General features: G+C 37.6%; 1 long non-coding RNA gene across 1 annotated transcript in view; it reads right to left on the reverse strand.

Moving 5' to 3' along the window:
- Positions 1-257: 257 nt before the first annotated feature.
- The window catches only part of LOC132659610 (uncharacterized), a 42,735-nt gene continuing 17,806 nt past the window's right edge, over positions 258-25,186 (reverse strand). Inside the window, exons 2-4 of the long non-coding RNA XR_009600198.1 lie at positions 12,322-12,490; positions 6,392-6,429; positions 258-5,305 (exon numbers count right to left, since the gene is read on the reverse strand). This is a non-coding gene — a long non-coding RNA (uncharacterized LOC132659610). The remainder of the gene's footprint in view (positions 5,306-6,391; positions 6,430-12,321; positions 12,491-25,186) is intronic.

Here is a 25,186-nt window from a genome sequence, read left to right on the forward strand (position 1 = left end):
TGGTATTGCAAAAGAATGCAATCAGATACCATCACACATTTATGAAAAAGGTGACAATAGCAAGTGCTGGTGGAGATGCAGAGAAACCTAATCTCTCATACATTGCTAGTAGAAATACCAAATGTTACAATCACTCTGGAAACTGGTTTTGCAGTTTCCATTTAAAAACTAAACATACGCTAATGATTGGCTCAGCAATCGCACTACTGAGAATTTTACCTGAGAAATGAAAACTTATGTTCACATAAAAACCTGTACACAGTTGTTGATAGCAATTTTATTTGCAACAGTTAAAAACTGGAAATAACCAAAATGACCTGTAATTGGCGACTGGCTAAACAAACTGCAGTATATTCATACTGTGGAATAGTACTCAGCAGTAAAAAGAAACAATCTCTTGATACATACAACAACTTGGATTATACCTAATGGTAAATTAGGTATAATTATACCTAATGGTAAAACATTAACAAAAACATTATACCTAATGGTAAAAGTCAGTCTCAAAAAGGCGCATACTATATGATTCCAGCTATATAACTCTCTTGAGTTCAGTTCAGTTCAGTTCAGTTGCTCAGTCATATCTGACTCTTTGCAAACCCATGAGCTACAGCATGCCAGGCCTCCCTGTCCAACACCAACTCCCAGAGCCTACTCAAACTCATTGGTGATGCCATCCAACCATCTCATCCTCTGTCATCCCGTTCTTCTCCTGCCCTCAATCTCGGACTGCCAGACCACCTGACCTGCCTCTTGAGGTAGGTGAATCTCCTTGCCCTTTGAAACTCTGCATTCAAATATGTATATCTGTCCTTTTCTCCTTTGCTTTCCACTTCTCTTCTTTTCACAGCTATTTGTAAGGCCTCCTCAGACAACCATTTGGCTTTTTTGCATTTCTTTTTCCTGGGGATGGTCTTGATCCCTCTCTCCTACACAATGTCACGAACCTCTGTCCATAGTTCATCAGGCACTCTTGTCTGTCAGATCTATTCCCTTAAATCTATTTCTCACTTCCACTGTATAATCATAAGGGATTTGATTTAGGTTATACCTAAATGGTCTAGTGGTTTTCCCCACTTTCTTCAATGTAAGTCTAAATTTGGCAATAAGGAGCTCATGATCTGAGCCACAGTTTGCTCCCGGTCTTGTTTTGCTGACTGTATAGAACCTCTCCATCTCCAGCTGCAAAGAATATAATCAATCTGATTTCGGTGTTGGCCATCTGGTGATGTCCATGTGTAGAGTCTTCTCTTGTGTTCTTGGAAGAGGGTGTTTGCTATGACCAGTGCATTTTCTTGGCAAAACTCTGTAAGCCTTTGCCCTGATTCATTCTGTATTCCAAGGCCAAATTTGCCTGTTGCTCCCGGTGTTTTCTGACTTCCTACTTTTGCATTCCTGTCCCCTATAACTCTCTTAAAATGATATAATAAAAAGGATGATAGTTAAGTCAGTGGTTTCTAGGGGTTAGGGATTAAATTTCAGTTAAGTTCAGTAGCTAAGTCATGTCCAACTCATTGTGACCCTATGGACTGCAGCATGCCAGGCCTCCCTGTCCATTACCAACTCCTGGAGCTTACTGAAACTCATGTTCTTTGAGTCGGTGATGCCATCCAACCATCTCATCCTATGTCATCCCCTCCTCCTCCTGCCTTCAATCTTTCCAAGCATGAGGGTCTTTTCAAATGAGTCAGTTCTTTGCAGCAGGTAGCCAAAGTATTGCAGTGTCAACTTTAGCATCAGTTCTCCCAAAGATTATTCAGGACTGATTTCCTTTAGGATTGACTGGTTTGATCTCCTTGTTGTCCAAGGGACTCTCAAGAGTCTTCTCCAATACCACAGTTCCAAAGCATCAATTCTTCAGCGCTCAGCTTTCTTCACAGTCCAACTCTCACATCCATACATGACCATAGGAAAAACCACAGCCTTGACTAGATGGACCTTTGTTGACAAAGTAATGTCTCTGCTTTTGAATATGCTGTCTAGGTTGGTCATAACTTTCCTTCCAAGGAGTAAGCGTCTTTTAATTTCATGGCTGCAGTCACCATCTGCAGTGATTTTTGTAGCCCAAAACAAAAGTCTGTCACTGTTTCCATTGTTTCCCCATCTGTTTGCCATGAAGTGATGGGACTGGATGCCATGATCTTTGTTTTTTTGAATGTTGAGTTTTAAACCAGCTTTTTCACTCTCTTTTTTCACCTTCAGTAAGAGGCTTTTTAGGTCTTCTCCACTTTCTGCCATAAGGGTGGTGTCATCTGCATATCTGAGGTTATTGATATTTCTCCCAGCAACCTTGATGGCCGCTTGTGCTTCACTTAGTCCAGCGTTTCTCATGATGTACTCTGCATGTAAGTTAAAAAAAGCAGGGTGACAATATACGGCTTGATGTACTCTTTTCCCAGTTTGGAACCAGTCTGTTTTTCCATGTCTGGGTCTGTTTCTTCTTGACCTGCATATAGATTTCTCAGGAGGCAGGTCAGGTGGTCTGGTATTCCCATCTCTTTCAGAATTTTCCACAGTGTCTTGTGACCACACAGTCAGAGGCTTTGGCATAGTCAATAAAGCAGAAGTAGATATTTTTCTGGAATTTTCATGGCTTTTCAATGATCTAACAGATGTTGGCAGATTGATCTCTGGTTCCTCTGCCTTTTCTAAATCCAGCTTGAACATTGGAATTTCATAGTTCATGTACTGTTGAAGCCTGGCTTGGAGAATTTTGAACATTACTTTGCTAGTGTGTGAGATGAGTGCTATTGTGCAGTAGTTTGAATATTCTTTGGCATTGTCTTTCTTTGGGACTGAAAAGAAAACTGACCTTTTCCAGTCCTGTGGCCACTGCTGAGTTTTCCAGATATTCTGGCATATTGAGTGTAGCACTTTCACAGCATCATCTTTTCAGATTTGAAATAGCTCAACTGGAATTCCATCACCTCCACTAGCTTTGTTCATAGTGATGCTTCCTAAAGGCCACTGACTTTGTATTCCAGGATGTCAGATTCTAGGTGACTGATCACACCATTGTGGTTATCTGGGTCATTACAGTCTTTTTTGTATAGTTCTTCTGTGTATTCTTGCTACCTCTTCTTAATATCTTCTGCTTCTGTTAGGTCCATACAATTTATGTCCTTTATTGTGCCTGTCTTTGCAATAAATGTTCCCTTGGTATCTCTAATTTTCTTGAAGAGATCTTTGTGTGCATACAAAGTCACTCAGTCAGGTCCAACTCTTTGCGACTCCATGGACCATAGTTTGCCAGGCTCCTCTGTCCAAGGTATTCTCCAGGCAAGAATACTGGAGTGGGTTGCCATGCCCTCCTCCAGGGAACAGATCTCTAGTCCTTCCCATTCTATAGTTTTCTTCTATTTCTTTACATTGATCAATGAGAAAGGCTTTCTCATCTCTCCTTGCTATTCTTTGGAATAGAACTCTGCATTCAAATGGGTGTATCTTTCCTTTTCTCCTTTGCCTTTAGCTTCCCTTCTTTTCTCAGCTATTTGTAAGTCCTCCTCAGACAACCACTTTGCCTTTTTGCATTTCTTTTTCTTGAGGATGGTCTTGATCCCTGCATCCTGTACAAAGTCACAAACCTCCATCCATAGTTCTTCAGGCACTCTATCAGATCTAATCCCTTGAATCTATTTGTCACTTCTACTGTATAATCATAAAGGATTTGATATAGGTCATACTTGACAGGTCTAGTGGTTTTCCCCACTTACTTCAATTTAAGTCTGAATTTGGCAATAAGGACTTCATGATCTGAGCCACAGTCAGCTCCTGGTCTTGTTTTTGCTGACTGTATAGAGCTTCTCCTTCTTTGGCTACAAAAAATATAATCAATCTGATTTCAGTCTTGACCATCTGGGAGGAAAGTTAGGAAGACAGTAAGTATCACTCTAAAGAAGTAATATAAGTGAGATATTCATGGGATAAAATGGTTTTTGTTTTTATTTCAGTGGTGGTTAAATGAATCCAATATGCAATTACAGCAAACAAACAAAACACTATACTCATGTTGTATCAGTGTCAATGTTTTTGATATTGTACTTTGACTATGTAAGATATAACCACGGAAAACTGGGTAAAAGATACCTCAGTCCTCTCTGTACTATCTTTGTAGCTTCGTGTGAATTGATAATCATTTCAAACTAAAATGTTAAAAAGCACTATATAAAAGCTGAGAGGAGGGGATAGAATGAACTTTGTTGTTCAGTTGCGAAGTCATGTCTGGCACTGCAACCGTATGGACCACGGCATGCCAGGCTCCTCTGTACTCCACTATTCTCCCAGAGTTTGCTCAAAGTCATGTCCTTTGAGTTGGTGATACTATCTAACTGTCTCATTCTCTGCTGCCTCCTTCATATGGGTGAAATAAACTTGTCATAAATTAATCATTACTGATGCAGAGTGATGGATATGAGGACATTTATTATAATTATTCTGATTTGTATATACTGAGTAGAAAACAAAATCAGGGACCATGTCATATTTATTTGTGTTCAATATAAGCACTAGATCCCCAGTGTTCAGCTAATCACTGATGCTTAAAACTATTTGCTAAATAACAAATGTCAAGGAAGTCAACCTCTTAGTCTTGGTTTCCTCCTTTACAACATGGAAGTGAAACTGAAGTCGCTCAGTCATGTCCAACTCTTTGCGACCCCATGGACTGTGGCCTACCAGACTCCTCCATCCATGGAATTTTCCAGGCAACAGTACTGGAGTGGGTTGCCATTTTCTTCTCCAGGGGATCTTCCCGACACAGAGATGGAACCCGGGTCTCCCGCATTGCAGGCAGACGCTTTACCCTCTGAGCCACCAGGAAAGTCCCTTTTCAACATGAACAGCATAGTATTTACCTCTCAGTGCCATTGTGTGAGTAAAAGACCAATAGATCTGAGTATTTCACAAGTAAAAGTAGTGAATAAAGCATCAGTGAGTTGTGGGGCCACTTCAAGCTACCTAATCTACATGTATTCCAAGTTGAGGAAGGAGATGAGAGAGAAGAAAAGACAGAAAAATGTTTGAAAATGTAATAGCATTTATATTATATGAAAAACATCATGAAGTAAAGTGAAAGTCTCAGTCGTGTCCGACTCTGCTGTATAATCCATGGAATTCTCCAGGCCAGAAAACTGGTCCTTTCCCTCCTCCAGGGGATCTTCCCAACCCAGGGATCAAACCCATGTCTCCCACATTGCAGATGGATTCTTTACCAGCTGAGTCACAAGGGAAGCCCAAGAATACTGGAGTGGGTAGCCTGTCCCTTGTCCAGTGGATCTTCCTGACCCAGGAATTGAACTGGGGTCCCCTGCATTGCAGCAGAAAACATCATATTTGTATGAAAAACATTATAAAAATGTTTGAAAATATAATTTTATAAATTTGTTGAAAACTATCAATCTATATTTCAAAGAAGCTCAATAAACCTGAAGACAAGAAACATGAAGCAAACTATACCAAGGTGTGTATAAATCAAATATCTCAAAACCATTGTAAAAGATCAAATATTATAAGCAGCCAGAAAAAAAGTGGCACTTTGCATACAAGGGAACAAAAATAAGACTAATAGCATTGTCAGAAACAATGCAAGCAATAAGGCAAGACAAAATGGATATGCTTATAACTTAGAGTTTATAAAATATACTTTAACAAATATAATCTAGCAATAATTGAAGGAAAAGACAACATGAGCAAGTAGGTTTTCTCTCACTAATGCAGTGTTGACATTTGTGGAGACATTTGTATAGTAGTCAATGTAATACACTTACTAACAGGTTTTAAAGCAAAAAATGATATAATTATCAGCATGCTGCTGCTGCTGCTGCTAAGTCACATCAGTCGTGTCCGACTCTGTGTAACCCCATAGATGGCAGCCCACCAGGCTCCCCCATCCCTGGGATTCTCCAGGCAAGAACACATGAGTGGGTTGCCATTTCCTTCTCCAATGCATGAAAAGGAAAAGTGAAAGTGAAGTCACTCAGTCGTGTCCGACTCTTCATGACCTCATGGACTCTAGCCTACCAGGCTCCTCTGCCCATGGGATTTTCCAGGCAAGAGTACTAGAGTGTTGCCATTGCCATCTCCAAAATTATCAGCATAGATACAGAAAAAGCATTTGACAAAATTCAACAGCAATTCCTGATAGAAAACTCTTAGTAGGCAAGCAACTGGATAGAAGATTGTCCATATGACAAAGAGTATCTATGAGAAACCCACAACCTATACTTAATAATGAAATGCTGAGTATTTTCTCCCTAGTTTGGGAAGAACCAAATATGTTCCCCACCTCCACTTTTTTCCTACATTGCACTGGAAGACCTAGCCAGAAGAATAACCACATTCCCCCCCACCAAAATGCATATAAATTGGAATAGAAGAATAAAACTGACCTTACCTGCTTAGGGCATGTTTATGAAGAAAATGCTATGTATTCTACAAAAAAAAAAAAAAAAAAGGAAGAATGTATAAATGAATTTAGCAAGATTGCATATTCAAAGCAATTATACAAAATCAATTTTGTTTCTATTTGTTAGCATGGCATAACTAAAAGATGACGTTTAAAAATCGATACCAGTTAAATAGCATAAAAATATGAAATACTCATGGACATAATTAACAAACTGTGTTCAAATTTCATAAACTAAAAACTATGAAACATTGCTGGAGTTAATTAAAGAATATCCAAATACATGACATATATTGAGCTTTTTAGAAGAGCTTTTACTATTAAGATTTCAAATTTTTCCCATTATGGCCTATGGTGTCAATGCTACTCTAGTCAAAAACCCACTGTTGTTTTTGTTTTTTTTTAAGAATTTGACAAAGTTATTCTTAAATCCACATGAAAATTCTACATACATAGAATAGCCAAGGTGATTCATGATGAAAAGATGATCTTTGCTGAAAAGAAAAAAATTAAAAGCCTATACCACTCGATTTCATGGTCTACTATGAAACTTTACTAATCGAAATGGTGTAGTGCTAGCATTAGGGTTAACATATAGATCAGCGGAATAGAAGAGAGAGCACGAATTTCATCAAAGGAGCTAGAGTAATTCAATGGGCAAAGGATGGTCTTTTCAACAAATAGTGCTGGAATAATTGGCTCCTGGTATTGCTCAGTGGGTGAAGAATCCACGTGCCAATGCAGGAGATATAGGAGAAGCAGGTTTGATCTCTGGGTCAGGAAGATCCCCTGGAGGAGGAAATGGTAACCCGCTCCTGTATTCTTGCCTGGAAAATCCCATGAACAGAGGAGCCTGGTAGGCTACAGTCCAAAGGGTTGCAAAGAGTTGAACATGACTGAGTGACTAAGCACATGCAAATAAGAACTTTGGCCCTTATCTTATATATATACGAATTATTCTGAAAGGATTGTAGGCCTAAACAAAAATAAAATATAAAAATTCTGGAAAAAAAATGAGGAGTAAATCTTTGTGCCCTTGGGTTAAACAACAACAACAACAACAAAAGTTAGATATGTCACAAAATGCACGGACCATGGAAGAAAAAGATGGTTAAATTAGACTTCATTAAATCAAATTAGACTTCATTAAATTAAATTAGACTTCATTAAATTAAAACTTTTGCTTTTCTAAAGACACTATATAAAAACTGAAAAGGTATGGCAAAATTTGGGGAAAATATATGTGAAATACATATCTTTGAAAGCATTTGTATCCTGACAATAAAAAGAAACAACTATAACTCATAATTGGGGCTTCCCAGGTGACACAGTGGTAAAGAGTCCACCTGGCAATGCAGGAGACACAAGAAATACAAGTTCAAACCCTCGGTCAGGAAGATCCCCTGGAGGAGGAAATGGCAATCCACTTCAGTATTCTTGGGAAATTCCATGGACAGAGGCTCCTGGAGGGTTACAGTCCATGGGATCACAAGGAGCTGGACAGGAATGAGCACACACACATGCTAAGACATAGATCAATAATTAGAAGACAAAAGTCTGGGAAAAAAAAAAACACAAAGATTTTAACAGGCATTTCACAAAGAAAAACATAAATGACACACAAGCACAGAAAAAATATTTAACATAATCAGTTATCAGGAAAATGAAAATTAAAACCACAATGAAATATAACTATACTTCTACTAGAATGGCCAAAATTAAAAGGATGTGCTGTGTGCTTAGTCGCTCAATCATGTCCGACTCTTTGTGACCCTATAGACTGTAGCATGCCAAGCTCCTTTGTCCATGGGGATTCTCCAGGCAAGAATACTGGAGTGGGTTGCCATGCCCTCCTCAAGGGGATCTTCCCAACCCAGGGACTGAACCCAGGTCTCCTGTATTGCAGGCAGACGCTTTACCATCTGAGCCACTAGGGAAGCCCTACACACACATGTAATTTATACATTTGGTAGTAGATGTAGGGTGGATGAAGTTGAAAAAAGACTAAAGGAACAACTATATTTCAATTAAAAAATAAATTAAAACAAATATACACTGGTAATAAAGGAAAAGAAAAACAAAACTGAAGGTATTAAGAAGTCAAGATGATCCTAGTAATCCTGAAGAAAGGCATCTTGTAGACAGAATGGGCGTAAAGAACATGAAACAAACGTTGGAGATGTTGAGCATGAAATCGCTGTTAGAGGTGTTTCAGAATTAGGACTATTCCATGTAATTTGCTAGCTCCTTTCTTTCTCTTTTGGTGAAAATAAGAAATCCCTTACCTTGTCTCAAATGCGTTTGATTATGTGTGCAGCAGCAGTTGCAAGGAATGGACAAGGATAAAGGAGTTGTGGATATACATGGGCCTAGCATAGCCATCTTAACTGGGGGTAGTGGGAGGTTAAGATTGGGCAAAATCACCCAGAAACTCTTTTTTACTTTATGTCCATTTTCCCAATTCCCCACCCCAGGAAGTTCTGACACAGTTTATGTGGAGAGAGGCTGATTTGAAAATCTCCATATATAATTCTGATTCAACTTCACTTTCTAACAACTTCAGGTTTCCTCTCCAAAATTTGAGTTGAGAACCACTGATTTAAAATTTGCCTAGAGTCTGTTACACAGAGTGAAGTAAGTCAGAAAGAGAAAAACAAATATCATATAGTAACACATATATATGGACTCTAGAAAGAGAACACTGATGAACCTGTTTGCAGGGCAGCAATGGAGATGTACATATAAACAGACTTGTGGACACAGTGGAGGAAGGAGAGGGGGGAACAAACTGAGAGAGTATCATAGAAACATACATCACCATATGTAAAATAGGTAGCAGTGGGAATTTTATGTATGACTCAAGAAGCTCAGACCAGTACTCTGAGACAATCTAGAGGGGTGGGTTGGGGTGGGAGGTGAGAAGGAGCTTCAAGAGGGAGGGGACATATGTATACCTATGGCTGATTGATGTTGATGTATGGCAGAAACCAACACAATATTGTAAAGCAATTATCCTTCAATTAAAAATAAATTTAAAGTTTTAAAAATTCTGGTAAGACATGCTCAGGGAAGAAATCAGTTTTTAGATACGCTAAGTTGGCAGAGGTTGCAGAAAATTCCAGGCGGCATGTGTGACAAAAAATTGAGATGGAAGTAATTGGTTAGAGCTGAAGATGTTAAATTGAAAGTTTTCAGTAAAGCCATAGATATTAAAACGATCATCAAAGGGGGGGGAAGAAACCTGAGGATTGAATTCAATAAATTATCCACAATCAAAGGGGCAAGAGGACAAAAGAAGAGTCAGCAAAGGAAACCAAGTAACAGTGATAATAGAAGTAGAGGAGACTCAGAGAAGTATGATAACATATTTAGTCAAAGATTGGAGCTAAAATATAAGCCAGAGAAGATGAGTCTCTTGTACTTTTGTGATTTACCTGAAAAGAATTCCTCTAACCATCTCTTTTCTACGTTAAAGTTAAAGGTTAAAGATATGTAATGGCTTTTAAAGACTACATATATTATCTGGATAGAGTCAAGTGGGTAATGGAGAAGAAGAATTATGGCATTTTAAAAGATTTAAGCTGAGATATTTATGCATTCAATCTCATGTATGTAATCCATTTGCAGAACATGACTGATCACTTTGCTTTCAAAGAGAGAAAGAGTAAAACCCTGTCAGTTACATGTTCAGATGTCTCAATTTGAACTTCATTTTAACTGTAAAATGCTGTTCTGTCATTTCTAAACCAGTTTATAAAGGATTACTTTGACATAATTATATAACGGCTTCTATCAATCATATCTTTTACAATTTGAAGCTTAAAGTATCTTCAGTAGCCTCTGCAGCTAAATTGACTTAAATAAAAGCCATACTATCAAAAGTAAAGAAACTAGAAACCTTTTTAACTGTACATATATATGTTGAGTCAAAAGGGTCCCAGTCATAATTCTTAGTCAAATATATCAGTCTCAAACAATCTACATGGAGACACTAAAGGCAGTAACAAATCAGTTTTGTCCAAGAAAGTTTATTTAAGATCTATACAATGCCAGGCCCTCTGCTTGATTTAAAACGTAGTCTCTTTCTTCAAGTAGTTCACAAACTAGTTGCTGCTCAGTCATTTCCCATTCTTTGCGACTCCGTGGACTGCAGCACGCAAGGCTTCCCTGTCCTTCACCATCTCCCGGAGCTTGCTTACACTCATGTCCATTGAATTGGTGATGCCATCCAATCATCTCATCCTCTGCCATCCCCTTCTCCTCCTGCCTTCACAGACTAGTGAGGGAAGCAAATAATGCCTCACCAATTTCACCACTTGAAAGTTACTTATATGTTTTTATACTTATTTAGTTTTGTGAATTTCAAGCAATACATTTGTAATTTTAACTTTTTAAGTACCTCTAATTTAATATGGTGAAAATTGGAAGAAACAACCACAAAAAAGAAAAATGCATTGGCAACAACAAAAATAAGTATAGAGGAAATGTAAATAAACTTTCAAATTCTGTTTTGTTTTTTTTTTTCTTTAAGTTGGTATCATTTATACTACTGAACATAAGAAGGCTTAAAACTGTACTAAGACTTTTGGGATAGACTATTTTCTTTTAATAGTTTTCACACTACATTTGTATCAGTCTAAGTTATGCTGTACTATTAAAATCTTAATGTCATTACACATTAAATTTTATTTCTTATTGTTATTACAAGTCCAACATGGGTCATTAGAGCACTGTTGGTTACAGTCACTCAAGAACCCAAGCTAATGGAGATTCCTTTTCTATTTTAATTTTATTTTTCCAGCTTTATTGAGATATAATTGATGCTAGATGAATATCATCTTAAGGTGTACATCTATGTCTTAATGTGTACATCATGGTGATCTGAAATTCGTGTGAATTGTGAAAGGATTCCCACCATCTAATAACACATTCATCTTTTTTTTATCTGTTTTTTTCCAGTGATAACATTTAATTTCTGTTCTCTTGAAAAAAAAAAAAAGAGAAACTGTTCATCATTCAGTCATGTCTGACTCTTTGGGGCCCTATGGTCTGTATGTAGCCTGCCAGGCTCCTCTGTCCATGGAATTCTGTAGGTAAACATTTTGGAATGGGTAGCCATTCCCTCCTCTCAATTATACAATGTCATATTATTAACTATAATCATCATACTATTCATTAGATCCTCAGACCTTGTTCATCTTATAGTTGAGTGTTTATACCCTTTCACTTTGCTATTCAGTTGCTTAGTTGTGTCTGACTCAGACCCAGTGGACTACAGCATGCCAGGCTTCCCTGTCCTTCACTATCTTCTGAAATTTGCTCAAATTCATGTCCGTTGAGTCGAAGATGCCATCCAGCCATCTCATCCTCTGTCACCCCCTTCTCCTCCTACCCTCAATCTTTTCCACCATTAGAGTCTTTTTCAATGAGTTAGCTCTTCACATCATCTGGCCAAAGTATTAGAGCTTCAGCTTCAGCTTCAATTCTTCCAATGAATATTCAGGGTTGATTTCCTTTAGGACTGACTGGTTTGATCTCCTTTCTGTCTAAGGCACTCTCAAGAGTCTTCTCCAGCACCAGAGGTTGAAAGCATCAATTCTTTGGCACTCAGCCTTCTTTATGATCCAATTCTCACATCCATACATGACTACTGAAAAACCCATATGAACCTTTGTTGAAAAAGTGATCTCTCTGTTTTTTAATATGCTGTCTAGGTTTTTCGTAGCTTGTTTCCAAGGAGCAAGTGTCTTTTAATGTCATGGCTGCAGTCACCATCTGCAGTGATTTTGGAGTCCCCCCAAAATAAAGTCTGTCACTGTTTTCATTGTTTCCCCATCTATTTGCCATGAAGTGATGGGACCAGATGCCATGATCTTAATTTTCTGAATGTTGAGTTTTAAGTCAGTTTTTTCACTCACCTCTTTCACCTTCATCAAGAGGCTCTTCAGTTCCTCTTCACTTTCTGCTATTAGGGTGGTGTCATCTGCATATCTGAGGTTATTGATATTTCTCCCAGCAGTCTTGATCCCAACTTGTATTTACCCCACATCTAGATACTTTTCTTCTCTTTGTTTCTAAGAGTTTGACCTTAAAAAAAAATTCACATATTACTGATATGCAGTATTGAAGTCTCCTTGCTGACACATTTACAAAGTTGACCAAATGCAGAGAAAAGGGAATGTAGTAAATTGAATGCTAACTCCTAAAGCCTTTATCATTCACATTTATGGGGTTCAGTCTAGTCACATGGCCATGACTATCAAAGGAAATCTTGCTATGTTCCTGGAATGAGTGAAAAATCAGAATCTACATGAAGAGCATTATTGGCTTCCAAGACACTTTTCTCTTCTTCAGAAACTGACATTATGTGTGTATTGAAAGTGAAAGTGAAGTTGCTCAGTCGTGTCCGACTCTTTGTGACCCCATGGACTGTAGCCTACCGGGCTCCTCTGTCCATGGGATTTTCCAGGCAATAGTACTGGAGTGTGTTGCCATTTCCTTCTCCAGGGGATCTTCCCAACCCAGGGATTGAACCCGGGTCTCCCGCATTGTAGACAGACGCTTTACCATCTGAGCCACCAGGGAAGTCCCCAATTATCTTGCCTGAAATCCTGCATGCCTAGTTCTTCCACTTCATTTGAGGTTAGCTTCTCAAACATAGTCTCCATATTTCTGACTTTTTAAGTTGCATTTATTCCATTTAGGAGGGTTGTTTCTAGAATATTTTTCATCATTATGATGCTTTTACTTGTCTTCTTCTAATGCCTGAGTTTTATAAGTTGCTTCATATTCTTTTCCATGCTCTATTGAGTGCTTCTTTGTACACTTATATAACTATTTTGAACTTTTCAATATCTTTTCTTAAAATCATTCTCTACAATTTTACTACATAGAATTATGTGATTTAACTATTTTTTGTGTTTTTCAGCTCTCTTTTCCTCATGTTTCTTTTTCTTTCTTGCTTCCAGTCTATCTTTCCCCTCTTAAGTTTTCTGGCTTAGGTCCCATGATAATTTCTTTTCTGAACATTTCTGAGCTTTGAGTGGTGGTAAGTACCTGCTGATGAACAGTTTGGGGATTTATTTCAAACACTGCTATCTTCAAGTTATTTTCTTTACCCAAGGAATAAATGTCTCCTTAGCTTGCAAAGTGTAGAAACTTTACTTAATAGTCTTTTTAAAAGTTCTTTAATCTTCTTTTCCATTGACTTACCCCTCCCTTTTGGCAGAGAAACTAACAGTAGAAATGACATGAGCACCACTACAAATTTTCCTTAAGTGTTCCCTGTTTCACAGTTCTGAAAATTGGTCTAAATCACAGTTCAAAATTGGTCTAACATGGCATTCTAATAAAAAATATTATTGTATATGCCCGTTGAAAGTTAAGTCACTCAGTCATGTCTGACTCTTTGCGACCCCGTGGACTGTAGCCCATCAGGCTCCTCCATCCATGGGATTCTCCAGGCAAGAATACTGGAGTGGGTTGCCGTTATGTAACAAATTGGGGGGTGGTTTATTTCTAACTCAAAATCCAAAACAAAGTTTGTTGGAACTAAGCATGTTCTCTTCTCTCTGGGTGTGATCCTTAATGTGTCTGAGAAGTCACAGGAATCTCTTCATCTTAATGAATGTTTTATATTTACTTGTCTTTTTTTTTTTTTTTTGCTATTTTTGATGGGATTTGAGTTTGAAGGGTAGAATAAACGTGTCTTTAATACATTGCCTTACTTAGACATTTTTTAATAATTATTTATATGTTGTGTTCCTATTGAACATTGACCTCTTTAAAGTTATTCCTCATCTTTTTATCTCTAGCACTGAACACAGTGGGTCCTCAACAGATGTTTTTGGATTGAGGTAGAGAGGGTTATATTTTTCAAAAATTTTATTGGTTATAAGAGGGAACCAAATAAATATGGAGATATAGCATGTCTTAAGAGACCATCACAACTGTAAAATCATACCAAAACACTTTGTGTTGGTTTTGGAATAGGATCATCATTTTTGCCCAGAAAGCCATCAGATTTATGTTGCAGTTGAATTTCCAATGTGTATAATGAATTGCTTTCACTTCTGGTAGGCAACTAGGGAAAAAAATAAAGCATTCAGAGGTATGCTATTCGTGTCAATGTTTTAGGAAAAGCCTATTACTTCAAGTCAGTAGCTACAGGAATTCTGTTCAGCATGTGTATGTATACCAGTCTTCAACATTTCTAGTGAGTATTGACCAACTTGCATTTACAGGTAGTTTAGACACACTGATGGCCAAACATGGAAGACATTGTTGGGTTTCTATTTTGTTTGGTATGATGGTCAATGTTCTCCACAGAAATTGAACCAATAGGATGTGTGTAGATAGATGGATGTTAGATAGATAGATATTTTAAGGAACTGGCTCACATGATTTGTAGGAGTAGGTAATTCTGAAATCTATAGGCAGACCCAGGTGGTGCTTACCTGTGAATGAACTCACCTGCCAATGCAGGAGACATAAGAGATGTGAGTTCGATCCCTGGATTAGGAAGATCCCCCGGAGGAGGGCATGGCAACCCATTTCAGTATTCTTTTCTGGAGAATCCCATGGACAGAGGAGCCTGGTGAGCTATACAGTCCATGCAGTCACAAAGAGTCAAATATGACTGAAATGACTTAGCACACACATACACACAGGCAGGCCAGCAGGCTGGAGACTGAAGGAAGAGTTGATAATGTGATCTCAAGTCCAAGGGAAGTCCAAGGTAGAATTCTCTCTTCCTTGGGCACCCTTGGTCTTTTTTCCTAAGACCTTCAACAAATTAAACGAGGCCCACCCACCATATGGAGGGTAATCTGCTTTAGTCAAAGTCTACTATTTTAAATATTAATCACAGCTAAGAAATACCTTCACAGCAATATTTAGACTGATGTTTAACAAAAACTCATCACCATGACCTAGCTAAGTCAATACATAAAATTAACCAACTCACCTGCCATGCTTAAAAGAATTACAAATTAGCATCAGTTGACCTGGCTTTCAGTTCAAGTGTTATTGTGCCACATTAAGTGGCCAGGAGGCTGCTGTGCTATTTTATATGACACAGAGTGTCCCCAGGGGAGTGATGCAGAAGTTGAAATCTCAAGCAGTAGTCTTTGTTGTGGTATCCAGATTTATTTGGCTTATTAAATATGTTATTGTAAAAAGTTCTTAATAGCTTAAAACATCCAAAAAGTAGCACATTTATAGAAAATGGCAGCATCATTATTGAAGCTGTGCTTCCATGCTCCCTACTCCCCCACTTCATATGACTGATAACTTGGAACTCACTGTTGTATATGTTTTGGCTAAATTTTGAGATTTATAATGTTTTATAATCAACCTACAAAACGAGTCCCAATTTCACATGAGCTGAATGAGGACTAAAAATCAAGCAACAAATATTAGGATTATCCTTCCATTACACTCCCTTTGAAAAACGACTCCTTGCTGCCCTATGAAGGATTCTCTAGGCTTTAATACTGAGCAGAGATTTAAAAGGATTAACATGAACCACCTTCCAGTAAACACACAGAATGCATTTTAACATCTAGTATTTCATCTTTATTTGAGTACTTTCAAGCTGTAATGTTCTAGTCACGTAGAAAGACTGGCTGGTATTGTCCTTTACTATTTGTCCTAAATTATTCACAATCCGCCACTGACCTTTTTGCAGCAAGCTTTTCAGATCTTTTGTTTCAGTCACTGTTTTCTGTCTTGTTGACATGAGTCAGTCAGATTTATGGTGCTCTGTGCAGGGGTTCCCACATGGATGTCATTATTACTAATGCTTCTTTCTTTAGCAACCTGTGTTTATAACTTCACCATTTAGTTGCTTTGCCCAACTCTTTTGAATTCCTAGGACTTACACTTCACTGGAATAGCACTTCTTATTGCCAAGGTACTTTGTAAAACACTTGACTCTATTTTCATGTATAGCTATTTTTAGAGCGAACAGTGGAATTTAACAGACCTGTGCTTTGATTGTTTATTTTTACCTGGACATTTATTTGGAAGATGTTCGTTCTCTTTGGGCTTCCACAGATGCCCCACTTATTCATTCAGCATCTCTAGTGCACCAAATATGGACACGACCAGCCTGCTCACAGATGAAAGTTCACACTGTCTGATCATGAAAATAGCAGCAGTGTAGGTCTGTTAGTATATGATCTGCTTTCTAGTGTTCTCTATGAGGAATACTATCCTTGCCCTCCAACAAAAAATCTGTTTCTCATTATAATTTTCAAAAGGGTGATGATGATAGGCATAGGCAAATGCTAGATGATTTTGTAGCCTTTAAGATAAAACACTGTAATGACAAATACTGAAAGTTATGCCATAGCACAGCTGGAATAGAAAGTTTCTGAGATAGCAAGATTAGAGGGGCGGTGAAAACCTGCTTGCTCTGTTGACCTGTCTCCATGATTAAAGCACTTAAATTCATATAACACTGCAGGTAAGCTGACATCTTAAAAATATACATTTAGAAACTAGAAAGGATAATGTTATCACCATGAATACATGGACTTTTATGCCATGACTTCATGAAGCTTTTCATGATGCCTCTAGGTGAAATATCACTTACTACTTAAAAGTGTTTGAGTTGTGTGCTCTAATCATTTTATAGAACTTATTACATACTTTAAGGTTTTATATTTATCTGTATTCAGTTCAGTTCAGTTGCTCAGTCATGTCTGACTCTTTGTGACCCCATGGACTGCAGCACACCAGGCTCCCTTGTCCATCACCAATACAATTTTATCTGTATTATGTCTGTCTTATTCAGTTTGACTGTAAGATCCTTCAGGATGAAGTGAAGTGGGTTTGTGAAGTTTTCTTTAAATTTTCCACAGTAATTACCAAGGATTGTGTATATTATGGATACTTAAAAAGCTGATAAATAAAAAAAGAAATGACTATATTAAAATTGATTACCCTATCAGCTGAGCTTGGGAAAGCATACCAGGTAAGCATAATATGATGGCAAAAAAAGGTATAGGTTGCCACTACAAAAGTTAGTTTCCAAGAAAAGTGATAAAAATAATTGCTTGAGGTGAAACTTTCAGAATGACAGAGAAATAACCTTGGTAAATTCCCTCCAGAAGAACAAAGAAAATACTAGCAAAAATTGTCTACATCAACCATTACAGAACCTTAGAAATTAACCAGAGGCATAGTTCAAAGTAGAAAATGTTTATTTAAGAAAAGCTACTAGGTAAAGAAAATGAAAACATCATCTTAAAAAGATATATGCACCCCCCATGTTCACTGCAGTGTCATATACAATAGCCAAGATATGGAAACAGTCGAAGTGTCCATCGGTGGATGAACGGATAAAAAAAAATATGGTATATATTTGTGTTTATGTGTATGTATTTCAGCCTTTAAAGAAAGAAATGTTGCCTTTATGATAACATAAATAGATTCTGAGATAATCATGCTAAGTGAAATAAATATCATATAATCTCAGCTTTATATAAGTAGCATCTAAAAAACCAAAATCACAAAGACCCCCAAGCTGATAGATACACAGAACAGATTGATGGTCACAAGGGGAAAAGTGTCTGAGGTAGGATATGAAATGGGTGAAGTGGGTCAAAAGGTACACAATTTCCATTATAAAAATAAGTCACAGGGCTATAACGGACAGCATGGTGACTATGGTTCAGTTCAGTTGCTCAGTCATGTCCGACTCTGCAGCCCCATGGACTACAGCACACCAGGCTTCCCTGTCCATCACCAACTCCCAGAGATTACTCAAACTGTTGTACATCGAGTCAGTGACGCCATCCAACCATCTCATCCTCTGTTTTCCCTTCTCCTCATGCCTTCAGTCTTTCCCAGCATCAGTGTTTGTCCAATGAGTCAGTTCCTCGCATCAGGTGGCCAAAGTATTGGAGCTTCAGCTTCAGCATCAGTTCTTCCAATGAATATTCAGGACTGATTTCCTTTAGGATTGATTGGTTGGATCTCCTTGCAGTTCAAAGGACTCTCAAGAGTCTTCTCCAACACCACAGTTCAAAAGCATAAATTCTTCAGCGCTCAGCTTTCTTTATGGTCCAACTCTCACATCCATACATGGCTACTGAAAAAAAACATAACTTTGACTAGACATACCTTTGTCAGCAAAGTAATGTCTCTGCTTTTTAGTATGCTGTCTAGGTTGGTCGTAGCTTTTCTTCCAAGGAGCAAGCATCTTTTAATTTCATGGCTGTAATCACCATCTGCAGTGATTTTGGAGGGTTGGAGAAGCTCCAAATATTGCTAAGGATCCACACACATGTGTAGGTTGTGCACATGTGCAGAAAAACTGGAGAAAGACCCAGTTACTTACTCATATCTGTCTGGCCTTGATGCCCTTAGCAAGCAAGAATAAAGGTGAAAGCGGATGTGTAAACTGCCTGCAGGTTTGTCTCCATGTGCACACAGATCCCCTTGGAAAGGGCGGAAGATTTGTTGGCTGATGGAAAACTGTGACCAACCAACGACTGACCAGTAAGCTATGCTAACCCAGGGGTAAACCCAACCAATCCAGGCTTAAAAATACAAACAACAAAAAAGAAAGTTAAAAAGCAAAAATTCAGTGGCCACACACTGCAGGGAATACTCTTGAATTAGCCGTGAAAAGTCACCAAACAAACAACAGCAGCAGCAACAGCACATGAAAGAGTAAAAACGAAATTGCAGAAAGCAGTGTCTGACTCCAGAGTTGCTACATTGTACAGTTGGTCCTTATTATTCCCAGATTCCATATTTGTTGCCTACTCACTGAAACTGATTTATGACACCAAAGTACTCATGGTATTTTACAGTCATTCACATGGATATTTAGTGTGAATGCACAGAGTATTCACAAATTGAGTGTACAGAGTAGCAAAAATTTAAAGTCACCTGATACAGATGTTCAGGTGAGGTCAAATAAGGTGGTTCTCTGCCTTCTTGTTTTAGCTCTCATCAGAGGTGACCACAAGATGAAGACAGTAGTGGAGCAACCTCAGGCAAATTAGTAACATTTCTAAACATTATTTTCTCTTTGTAAAATAAAAGTCTACCAGGATGTGATGCTTTCAGGATTTAAGACTAATTTATATGATATACATATGCACCAGTTCAGTATTTATTAATTCAGGTTTGCAGTGGCTTTATACAGCATAACCGCCATGAACAAAAATCATCCACTCTATTATCTAAATTTTCCAGTTTTGAACAACAAATTAAGACACAAGCAAATAAAGAGGAAAGTTTAGCCAATATACAGAAAAATGAAAGTGGTCAATAGAAATTGTCTTTGAGGCAACTTAAATGTTTCACTAAAGGAAACCATGTTTTAAGAATTAAAGAAAATATGAAACAATGGAGATGCAGGTTTGATCCCTGGGTCTGGAAGATCCCTTGGAGAAGAATATGGCAACCCGCTCCAGTATTCTTGCCTGGAAGATCCCATGGACAGAGGAGCCTGGTGGGCTACAGTCCAAAGGGTTGCAAAGAGTCAGACATGACTGAAGTGACTTAGCATGCACATAGAGATATGTACGTGTATATCAAGGAGATATCAGGGGAGCATTTCATACAAGGATGGGCACAATAAAGGACAGAAATGGTATGGACCTAAAAGAAGCAGAAAAGATTAAGAACAGGTGGCAAGAATACACAGAAGTATACAAAGAAGGTCATAATGACCTGGATAACCATGATGGTGTGGTCACTCCCTAGAGCCAGACATCCTGGAGTGTGAATTCAAATGAGCTATAAGAAGCATGACCACAAATAAAGCTAGCAGAAATGATCGAATTCCAGCTGAATTATTTCAAACCTGAAAAGATGATGCTATTAAAGTTCTGCACTCATTATGCCAGCAAAGTTGGAAAACTCAGTAGTGGCCACAGGACAGGAAAAGGTCAGTTTTCATTCCAACCTCAAAGAAGGACAATGCCATACTGCTCAAACTACCATACAATTGTGTTCATTTCACATGCTAGCAAGGTAATGCTCAAAATTTCTCAAGTTACCTTCAGCTGTATATGAACTGAGAATTTCCAGATGTACAAGCTGAGTTTTGAAGAGGCTTAGGAACCAGGGATCAAATTGCCAACATTCATTAGACCATGGGGAAAGTAAGAGAATTCCAGAAAAACATCTACTTCTGCTTCATTGACTACACTAAATCCTTTGACTGTATGGATCACAACAAACTGGAAAATTCTTCAAAAGATGGAAATAACAGACCACCTTACCTGTCTCCTGAGAAACCCATAGGTGTGTCAAGAAGCAACAGTTAAAACTGGAAATGAAACAACTGAGTAGTTCAAAATTGGGAAAGGAGTATGACAAGGCTGTATATTGTCACTTTGATTATTTAATTTATATATATAGTACACATATGTATACATATATATTTATATGTATAGTACACATATGTATAGAAATGCCAGGCTGGATGAATCACAAGCTGGAATCAAGATTGCCGGGAGAAATATCAACTTCAGATATGCAGATGATACCACTCAAAATGCAGAAATTGAAGTAGAACTAAAGAGCCTCTTGATGAGAGTGAGAGTGAAAAAGCTGGCTTAAAACCAACATTCTAAAAACTAAATCATGGCATCTGGTCCCATCATTTCATGGCAAATAGAAGGGGGAAATGTGGAAACAGACAAGTCAATATTAATAGCTGAAGTTGCCCATACTTTGATATTAGTAATTGATAGAATAACTGGACAGAAAAACAATTACTTGAGGTTGAAGGAAAAGTAAATGACTTGTAGCATGGCAGTGAGGCTAAGGGAGGGGCTGGAACAATTTTTCCCAAACAGTTCTGTAGGCCTTCAATAGCATCATTTAAAAATTATTTAATGATCTTTAAGAAGAGGAACTAAAAAGCCTCTTGATAAAAGTGAAAGTGGAGAGTGAAAAAGTTAGCTTAAAGCTCAACATTCAGAAAACGAAGATCATGGCATCCGGTCCCATCACTTCATGGGAAATAGATGGGGAAACAGTGGAAACAGTGTCAGACTTTATTTTGGGGGGCTCCAAAATCACTGCAGATGGTGACTGCAGCCATGAAATTAAAAAACGCTTACTCCTTGGAAGAAAAGTTATGACCAACCTAGATAGCATATTCAAAAGCAGAGACATTACTTTACTGACTAAGGTCTAGTCAAGGCTATTGTTTTTCCAGTGGTCACGTATGGATATGAGAGTTGGACTGTGAAGAAAGCTGACCACCGAAGAACTGATGCTTTTGAACTGTGGTGTTGGAGAAGACTCTTGAGAGTCCCTTGGACTGCAAGGAGATCCAACCAGTCCATTCTGAAGGAGATCAGCCCTGGGATTTCTTTGGAAGGAATGATCCTAAAGCTGAAACTCCAGTACTTTGGCCACCTCATGTGAAAAGCTGACTCATTGGAAAAGACTCTGATGTTGGGAGGGACTGGGGGCAGGAGGAGAAGGGGACGACAGAGGATGAGATGGCTGGATGGCATCACCAACTCAATGGACGTGAGTCTGAGTGAACTCTGGGAGTTGGTGATGGACAGGGAGGCCTGGCGTGCTGCAATTCATGGGGTTGCAAAGAGTGGGACATGACTGAGTGACTGAACTGAACTGAAGAGTTGTCAGAATATTTTTTACCATTTTAATAATGATTTAATTTTTTTATTGTTTTCTTCTTGACTTTAAAGCCTATAGAATAGTTAAATTCCATTGTCGTAGTAGTATCTTTTTCTGTGACATAATTTTAAAATGTGTAATGATGTATAAATAATATAAGCACATTATGGAAAATATGGAAAAGAAAGAAAAGAAAAATAAGCATAGTTCCATAAATTTTGGCTAATTTGAATAATTCTTCAATACACCTCTTTAGAGCAAAGTGATGTCACAAATTATAATTATATTTTTAGAATAAATTCCTAGAAATAAACTTGATAGAACAACAAGTAGGCCCATTTAAAAAACTTTTTGATACACAAAGGCAAAGTGCTCTCCCCAAAATAATATATCACTTTATATTCCACCATTATTGTATGAGAATCTGTTTCCTAATGAAACTGTTTTCCTAAAGCATTTACGACAGTCAGCTGAGTGAATTATTGAGCAATGTATTATTTTTTAAAATATTTATTTATTTGGCTGCCTTGGATCTTAGTTGCAGCACTTTGGATCTTTCAAGGTTCACAGACTGTAGTTGTGGCATGAGGGCTTTGGAATGCATATGCTCAGTGGTTGTGGCTGGAGGACTTAGTTGCTTCATAGCATGTGGGATCTTAGTCCCCTGACTAGGGACTGAGCCAGTGTCCTTGCATTACAAAACGGATTATTAACCATTGGAGCACAGTGGAAGTCCTAGTCAGTTTTTTAATTTATTTAATTATGCGATCGTTGGACATTTCACTCATTTAATAAACAAACATTTATTAGAGGCTATTACATGTAACACCATGTATAGAGTAATTATAAAATAAGCATGGACTTTACCCTTATGTCTGGCAGGCTATAGTCCACCTGGTGGCCTAGACAGTAAAGAATCCGCCTGCAATGCAGAAGACCCAGGTTCAATCCCTGGGTCAGAAAGAGTCCCTGGAGAAGAAAATGGCTACACACTCCAGTATTTTTGCCTGGAGAATCCCGTAAACAGAGGAGCCTGGCAGTGTACAATCCATGGGGTCACAAAGAGTCAGAAATGACTAAACAACTAACGCTACCCTTGTGAACTTTTCACCATTACATACTCTACTAACAAGATGACTCTATTTTTACATATTTGGGTTGCTTTTAAACAAGCCCCAAAGGTGATGATGTATTTTCTAACACTTCTGAAAGTTCAGGGTTATCAATGTCTACAAATACTTTCAGTGGAAATTCTATGAACATAGAATTTCCCACAGGCTTTTGAGAAATCTTTGCCTTTTTTAGACATGCTTTTTGTTTTTACAATTTGAAGTATTAACTTTTTAAAAACTTGATGGTTCTTTTTATTTTTAAGCACTTACACTATATATAAATGACCCTGTTGTGTTTCCTCAGTAGCTCTTTGGACTGTAGGGTTATAAATCAATAAGTAATTTTAGCAGAATTCAAATTTATGCAGCAGGATACTTTATTTTCATAATCTAAGGGACACCCTCGGATATGCTCAAGCAGGCTTCTGATTTGCCATCAGCATCTCTCTTTTCAACTACCAGAAAGTATTAACTTTGAAAAAGACTGAGGATCGCAATACAAGTAAAGTTTCACATTTATCATCCATAATGAAGAATAATACAGAAAGCAGCTTGCATTACTCTGGAGAGGTCCAATTCATGATGTGAGAAAAAGAAACAAATCAACAGCCAGAAAATGAACTGTTTCTGATGATCAAAGTCACAAGACCTATTTTCTGTATGAAACTGTTTATTAGGAACTTCAAATAAGTTAGTTGATCTTAAAAAGCAGTATGACATAGCAAACATTTGTTTTTAAAATTAATGTGATGTCTTAGAAACTCTCTAGAAGATAAGCAGATTTCATTTATGAAAGACATTTGTTAAGCAGAAATTGACTGGCCAAAAATGAAAAGCTTGTAAAACTTTTACAATAACAATAAAAATGTGGAAAATTTCTTCCAGAATAAGTGCCAAAAATAAAAGGGAGTAGCCTTAATAATAACTTTGGCAGTATGTGTCAATATGCAATGTTTGTCTCTGCCAAAGATTTTTTTACATAAATTATATAGCATAATAAAAAAAATGATTAAGTCCTTGAATTGGCTTCATTGGAAGCCTAGTTTACTTATATAACTGTCTATGTTACTGTCTATTTTACATAATATTGGCTCAATGGGATAATAAGCAGCCTCAGGAAGTTTAGGTAATGTGTTGTTTTTGGTAACTAACTCATATTTGGATAGTCATAGGTTATTTTTTTTTTTTCTCCTGGGGGATTCACTCTATAGTCATTAAAGTTAGTTCTCAAAGTTCTGGGCAATGGTATGCTTAAAGTCTTGACCATCTTATGGTTGAATGGGACTGTGTGACTAGTTCTGACTAGTGATTTTTTAAGTAAAAGTTATGTGTGGGATTTCTAGACCAAGCTAATTTTGGACCAATAGCTAATTTTGGATCCTCCAGAATTCCTTTTTAACAATGACATTTCAGATGTTGGCTAGTCTTTCACCCTGGGTCCCTAATGACTACCATCTACAGGAAAAGATACATGCCAGACATGGTAACATTACTTCTTTTGCTTAATAAAAATGAATTATGTTGGATTCATAACAATTAAGTAGATTTAGAAATAACTGAATCTAATGATTTGGACAGCTTCTTTAAAAAATGAGCTACATCATCATTTCAAGGGTATATCCACTTATTGTGGCACATGCTGATAAAAAGAATTTTCCTAAAGGATCAGTGAAGCTCACATGAGAAGAAATAAAAGTGATACAGCAGAGCTGGTTTGTTATAATAATAAAAATAGGGCTTTTAACATTTATTCTCCACTCAGTTTGTGTGTCATGTAAACAACTGGAATTACTTTCTGGAGATCCCTTGGTTACTGTTCCTGTGAATTATTAAGGGACATCCTGTTTGTGGGAAATTTTGATTAGAATGGGTATAAATAAGCATTTTATATCTAAGCGATATAGTCTAGACATAGCTAAGAGGAATTAATCTATTTGGGGTAACTCCTCCCTACCTGTATATTTAGTGTGAAATTACTTTGGGAATACTTTAATTCTTTTTTATGAAGTTGGTAAACTTTTTAAATTGGCATATGAAAATCGCAGAGAGT

The sequence above is a fragment of the Ovis aries genome, chromosome 3 (genome assembly GCF_016772045.2).
Source record: "Ovis aries strain OAR_USU_Benz2616 breed Rambouillet chromosome 3, ARS-UI_Ramb_v3.0, whole genome shotgun sequence".
Classification (NCBI taxonomy): domain Eukaryota; kingdom Metazoa; phylum Chordata; class Mammalia; order Artiodactyla; family Bovidae; genus Ovis; species Ovis aries.